We start from the raw sequence: 7,238 nt of genomic DNA on the forward strand, positions 1-7,238 counted from the left end.
TATATATATATATATATATATAAAACGAACGTATAATATTATCGGAACCATTAATATAATATTCCATCGCGGACGGTACTTTTAAAAACAATCTAGATATACGAACTCGCGTTACTTGCGCTTGTGGAGGACGCGGCTACGAAGTATCACATCGGCCTTCGAAATACTTATATTTTTTTACTGCGCTGGTAGGCTCCAGCCGGAGGTCCGAGGCTCGATAACCTTACGCGTGTAATGCCGTTTAGTACGATTACAAGAGCGATTATGGCTAGAACGTTGTACGTCATCGAATACGGTGCGGCGTGCGCGATCTCTGCAACTTTTTTGCCGCGGCGTCGCGGAGTTCGCGGACCGAGAGTGGCAGATATTTTTAGATTTATAGCGTGAATCACACGGCAGAGCGACGATTCACACGTACGTAATGCACGTTCCATTCTCTTTTTAGTAGAATATGCCTGGTAATTCGTGTGCAAATGTATATCCCGAGCTTTACATTAGTATCGTGCGACCCGTATCTTTTTCTACATTTTAAGAGCGAAGTATTAATAATAAATGGCGGTGTTCTTTAATACGATTAGTTTCCACATTTAGATCTAGCGAAGAACTAAAAGCGAGATCGTCGTATTAAATCAGTTATATTATATTAAAGAATTACTGAGCGCTCGCTCATCAGTTTTCTCCGCTGAACGCAGTCGTTATCATGTGTTTATCCGTCGATACTGCATCGTGTTTGGGCTATCCCGTATCGTAGACGGGATTTTCACACGGAAATTTCCTTGTTTAACCACGTTAATTACGTATCGCGTACATCTTGTGATTTATTCGCGATGTAAACGCACCATCGGCAACAATAGAACGTCTGTTCCCTTTGAAGCGGCTTCGACGCTCGGAGTACCCTCCAGGAGTCTCCTCGTCTTGATTTAAATGCGTACGAGGACTTTGGTGGCGCTGCACCGTGCACTTGTATGCGTGCTACTAGAATAGCAATGGTAAGTTATTTTCAGGTGACACTTTGGAGAGGAGAGAGATCCGAGATGCGAGTAGTGTCACTCATAGACGTTCGCTTACCGAGGTTTCACGCTTCACTCTTGGGAGTTAAAAATTTTATTTTACCGTCTCGATGTATAAACGGTTTATATCGCACTGAGCTCTTTAAGCGTGCTCTCTCTAAAATTATGAATAATAAGAAAAGAGTAATACGAAGTTTAATATAGAATTTAAAAAATGTAATATATACAATATAATTCGAAAGTTTAATCTCTTATAAAAATCTTAAATGATTGACTGATCATTTTTTTCACATGCGTAAATATTTAGTACTTTCCAGATACAAATACTATAATAGTGATCGTTTCATCTGCATTGGGAAAAAGCAATTTTGCGACTGTTGTAAGAATCTTTAATATGATTGATTTATACATGTAAATGCAGCGAGGAACTAAAACAAGATCAATCACATCCAGGGTTGAATAATAATTAGTTGAAACGTTAAAAGTTAAACTACTTTTAAAAAAAAAAGTTAAAAAGTTAATAACTTGTAACTTAACTTAGTTAATTTTAAATGCATTAATTTTTAACTGAATTTAATTACTTTTAAACTTTCGTTTATTAATTTTTTTTTAATTAACAATTTTTCTATCTTTCTTAATGCTAATATTTTTTTTCCATTCTTAGTCTTAAACATTAGAGAATTAATTTAAAAAAAGTTCAATGATTTTATGATGAGAGACTATAATAAGAGTCACACCATACGGTAGCCAGTTTTTATTGACTCGCTAGATTTTGTCAATTCCCGCTTATATTTGAATCAAACTAATTTTAGGTATTACAAACGTTATATTATATTTCAGTAACATAAATATGAAATAAGCCTTAGATGAAGAATGGTTGTAGAACAGTGTTGCACATCCCACCCATTTTCTCAATTTTTACATATATTTTTTGTAACAAATATTTAATCGATGTAGTCGTAAATATGCACGAACAGTCGTTTTAAAAGTTAAAGAAAGTTAGATAAAGATTAAAGAGAGAAAGAGAAATAATGCAAACATATACCCTCCTCTCTCTTGCAAGATTTTGACAAAAACATCTTATGGTGTGACTCTTGTCACATATAAGTATAACTTACATGTGAATATAAAATTAAATTTGCCTAATAATTTATATTTGTAAGGATTATTTAAAGTAATCTCATTTTAAGAAAAATTAGAATCCGATCTCAAAAATAATTTCTCTCTCTCTCTCTCTCTCTCTCTCTCTAAAAAGCATCCATTTTCAGCTAAGATTCAATATTGAGTAATATCGGCTTTATCTCAATGTTGTTAATTATTTTACCTCGTAAATACCTCTCTAATGCGTTCATTAATAATATTTCATGTTCGATATCAGATTGCATATTTCTTCGAATACTTTGTTAAGTGTCCGATATTTGAAGTGGCCGTTTGAACCGGCCTTATCTTTCTATGATATTTTCTTATCTTTCCGGTTGTTTTCCTGAATCGCGCTATCATTATTACACGCGCGCGTCGCGCAACACGGGCAGCATCCACGCAGACTCGCCGATCGCATCTCGCCGCGCGCCGTGATCAAAAGTGGAAAAATATTTTATAAAACACTTCGCTTTTGATCCCACGCGAGGAGAGGACGGGTGCACACAAATGCAAGCAACAAGCGCGATGCAATTGAGGCACACAAGTATACCGCGGACCTGTTGCGCGTCATTCATTTCAGTACTGATTCGGTCAATGTCTGTTAAACCAGCAATCAGCCGGCGTACTGTCGATAAAGTTGACAGATATTAACAGGAATCAACGAGAATCAACGATGCGCCTTTAATCATCTTTGATCGGTGGAAAAAGCATTTTACAGGAAACAACGGATTAATTGTCCGAAACAATCGCGAGAAATAAAACGTTTAACCTCTTCGATCCATTTGCGATAAAGGCGAATTGCAATTACGTACTGAAATTGTTACACTTTTATAGCATTAATATAACAAAACTCAAGAGAAGAGATCGCCGGGAAGAGTTCATTGATTGCGACGTTGGATTCATTTAAATGAATCAATTAAAACGAGCGAAAAATATGTGAGCGTAGAAACGTTATTACAAAATTTTCAAGTGTCTCGAAGAGACATTTGGCATCTTGAACTCCGTGTGCCTTGACGAGAAGGAAGACTACGTCGAATATTCATTTATTCGAATAGTCATTTTCAAAACATTTTTCTATTAACTCTACAAAAGTCTACCTGTCTGTATACTCCAAAGGTTCTAAAGTGAAAAGATAAAACTTTAGAGATTTCTAACTATATCGCGGGAAGAGACTTACTTTCTGAAATCTTTGAAGTGGAATTTAATTCTAAAGAGTGACAATTGAGCCAGTGTTGAAAAAGAGTAGCTCAATTGTTAATGTTTAAGAGTAAAATTTCACCCTTTGGAGTTGGATTCCATCTCGGAAATTTTTTGAATAGATTAGAGATCCTCAAGTAAGTTTGATCCGCCATATTTTTTAGGACCTGTTTAGGATAGAATAAGATGGATATCTCATTCTATCTTATGCATCTATCTATTTCATTTTGTATATTCTGAAAAATATGACGAATCAATCAAAAGTTGTCCAAATGGTGTCTAATATCTTGTTTAAAGGCCTCTAATTTATCCGACGTTTATAGTCGTATTTTATATTTAAGGCCGTCTTAAGTACAGTCTTAACCTTTCAGACCTTGTGTGAATATTGTAATGTACATCAAATTCGAAGACATTATCCTAAAATTATTTTATTCTATCGACATCTGAGATCCGACGTACATAACAACTTATATGTTGTAAGAAATAGTCAAAATTTAAAAAAAAAAGATTGTTTGATATCAATTACTTATTAAAGTGCGCATGAAATGAATTTAAAAGAATATCTTTTTTAACACGAATAAAATTAAGTCTGAAAGTATTAAGATGAATAGATCAAGATCCAATAAGAGAGCTATATTATCTTAAAACGTTACTTAAGACGGTCTTAAAATAAGGACTATGATATGAAATCCTACCCTAGGTTAGACCCGGATAAAGTCACGTATGAGGATCTATATATATAATTAGTGGCGGAAATCGCGGCCCGAGAATATATTTATAATTGATGTGTCCGATCGCGAAGAGATTGGCGTAACAGCGGGAGCTATGAGCAGCGAGGGGGGGGGGAGGAGGAGGGAAAACGGAAGGAAGAATCGCTTAATTCGCACGCCCCGCCGGGATATGTAAATTTAATAACGCCAATTTGGTGTAGGTGCACCTCGTGTGGCGGGCGTAGGGGACAGTTTACATGTGCCGCCTGTGCATTATGCATGCGTATTGTGTACACCTGTTGCCCCAAATCACGGGTGCGCCTCTAGCGGAAACCTAATACCGCATAATTGCGCTTTGAACGCACGAACAAAGCGATGGCGACGCTTCGCGACGCTCCGCGACGCCGCCGCGCCGCGCCGGTCGAGAAAGGATGCTGCGCGAAACATAACTCTAAATTATCCTCCTCATGCGTTATTAATGAGGCCCATTTTCGCGAAACGTCTCTCTCCGCGCGGCGAGCATTAAAATTCAAATTGTCATTAATTAACGTGCCGTTCGCTAGCTCGACGCTCGCTCGCGCGGCTCGACGTCTCGTTTCCCGATTTCCAGCGACACGTCTCAGCCAACGAGTTCGGCGAGTTCGATGCGTACAGTGTGTGCATAGGAAATATGCATCAAGTACTGCCGATCGATACGGACTTATAAGCGGATTAAGCTCGAACCAAACGTGAAGAGCATACTGACGCTCGCCGTCCACCGTCCGACGAATCCTCGAGTACGCTTCGCACGATTAATATTTCATACGCGCGCGAATCATGCACAATTACTGCGCTTGCGGCGCGCGCTCACCAATGATGGCCAGTTTTTGCGACGCCGATAAGATATTTTTATCCTTCGACGTATAGTTGGTTCAGGCGAGTTTCATATCGCGTTGAGTCGCGAGGAACGTCGCGAGAAACGTCGCGAGAAAGCGCGCGTTCTTCGCGCGAACGCACAGCGACGAGTGCCGAAAACTTTGTCGTCGTCGTCGTCGTCGTTGTTGTCGACATTTGCCACCAAAGTTTCTCCCGCTGCCGCGGCCGATCTCACTTTAATTACAAGCACGAAGCTCCCGTATAATTGCGGCCTCCGAAGCGGAGTAATCGACCGCTTACGATTAGCGCGCGTCCTCTCGTCGCGATATCCAGAAAGAGAGAGAGTTCATAACTAGCTCGCGAGAGAGGAAAATGAGAAAGCGGCGCGATCGGCCTAAGCTTCCTTCGAAATACATTGAAAACATGCCGCTGGACCACGCCTCTCATCGCAATAGAACTCATTTACTCAGTCGCTTCTCGTCGAAAAATATCGGAAAGATAAGAGGAGGATGGAGAGCGCGAGAGCGAGAGGCGCAAAAGAAAAAGATGAGGAAAAAGTGGAAAAAGGAGTTGGCATTTTTACAAATACTACCGCGTATGAAGCGTACATACGTAAAATTGCTGCAATATCAAGGATGAAATTTTTCAATATTTAGTAAATATGGAAATTTATATTAGAAACTAAGGTAAACATCCCAGTGACCGGAGTGTCTATAGACACATACTACATGTATGTCTCTTGGAGACTTGTATAAAATATATTGTTATCATCTCAATCTCAAGTGCCACTTTTTATTGCAATATTATAATTTAATTGTATTTACGGATTACAATTAAATGACAATATTACTATTCGTGAAAGCATTTGAGATTAACAATAATGTAAACAAATACAGTTTTGTGTAAACGTCTGGATATAGATATGCATGTTCGGTTACCGGGACGTTTGCCTTAAACGTATATTTGATTGGATGTAGAACTTTGTAGGTAAATAAAGTACGTTTGAGAAAAAAAATCGGAAAAATGTATCGACGGCAAATTTTAATGCGGCACTCTTAACAATGTAAATGTTTCTTTCTCTAATAGAATATATATGTTCCCAAGTATCGAGGCAAATTCCCATCCAAAATATTTGGCAACTCCGAAGATATTTCTCTTTACATAGGACGCTTTCTGTTTGCGCGATGGATCCCCGTGGCGTCCGCCGTGGCATAGACTTCGCTATCGATCGTCGTAATCGGCCGTCGACGGCGCGGCGGACGCGATCGCGATCTGAATACGCGTCGTATCTGCATCGGCGCATCGCGCTCTCGATTCATATACGGCTCGCTGGAAGCGAGCGATATATATCGTCGTGGAGGAAGAGAAAAGAAAAAGGGAAGAAGTTAGAGCGGAGTAGTGGCGGCGATTGGCGAGATTGGCCGGCACTCGGCGAGTCCTACAGCCGGTATTCGGCCGCGCGCGTGTGCGTGTGCGTGCGCGTACGTTCGCGCGTTCACGTGCTATCTAGAATCTAGATGATGGCAGTGAGCTTGACCGAGTGGCGCTTCGCGAGGCCGGCCGACGCCCTTCCTCCTGCTCTCGCTCGCGGGCCGCTCTTTTGCTTTTTGCGCAACCTACCTACCTACCTACTACCTACCTACCTACCTATCTACGCAACGTGCACCACACGATTCGCGCGTCCACACATGAGCTTGATACGCCATTACATTTCCCTACGTTCGCTGCGGCCACCGCCGCATCGCATCGGGTTGAAGGAACCGACGCACCGCCGGCGAAGTCACGTCGCCGCGGGCGATAACCACCGTGCCGCACGCGGAAGCACCAGAGCTCTATCCGCGCTGCTACTGACAAGTGGAGAGAGAGAGAGAGAGAGAGAGAGAGAGAGAGAGAAATTGAAAGAATCTGCTCGCGTTGCCTGCGAGAGTATAGGAAAATAACTTTTTTTTTTTTTTACCTCCCCGAACCGGTATTCGATCAGCTACATTAGTCCTTTGAATCGTAGTACTTTCAGTTCTTTAATCTATTGAAAAGTTTCTGTCCAAAGTTCATAATCAACAATTAACATTATACTTATGACGAAGTTTACGATTGCGTTTCAAGACCAAAAATAATCTCGGTGGGCAGTTTACGAGACAGGATACGGACAGGATATATCAATATTAACGCTGAAAATATCATTTAACACTAAAGATCTAATGCCGTTAAAGCTGCAGTTGTGCTGTATTGTGCTCTTTTAAGACATATTTCGTTTAATTCAATTATATATTATAGTAAGTATACATATATAGAGGCAACCAAGGTCACAAATTAAAACGAGCTATAT

The sequence above is a fragment of the Trachymyrmex septentrionalis genome, unplaced genomic scaffold (assembly GCF_001594115.1).
Source record: "Trachymyrmex septentrionalis isolate Tsep2-gDNA-1 unplaced genomic scaffold, Tsep1.0 scaffold24, whole genome shotgun sequence".
Taxonomy (NCBI): Eukaryota; Metazoa; Arthropoda; class Insecta; order Hymenoptera; family Formicidae; genus Trachymyrmex; species Trachymyrmex septentrionalis.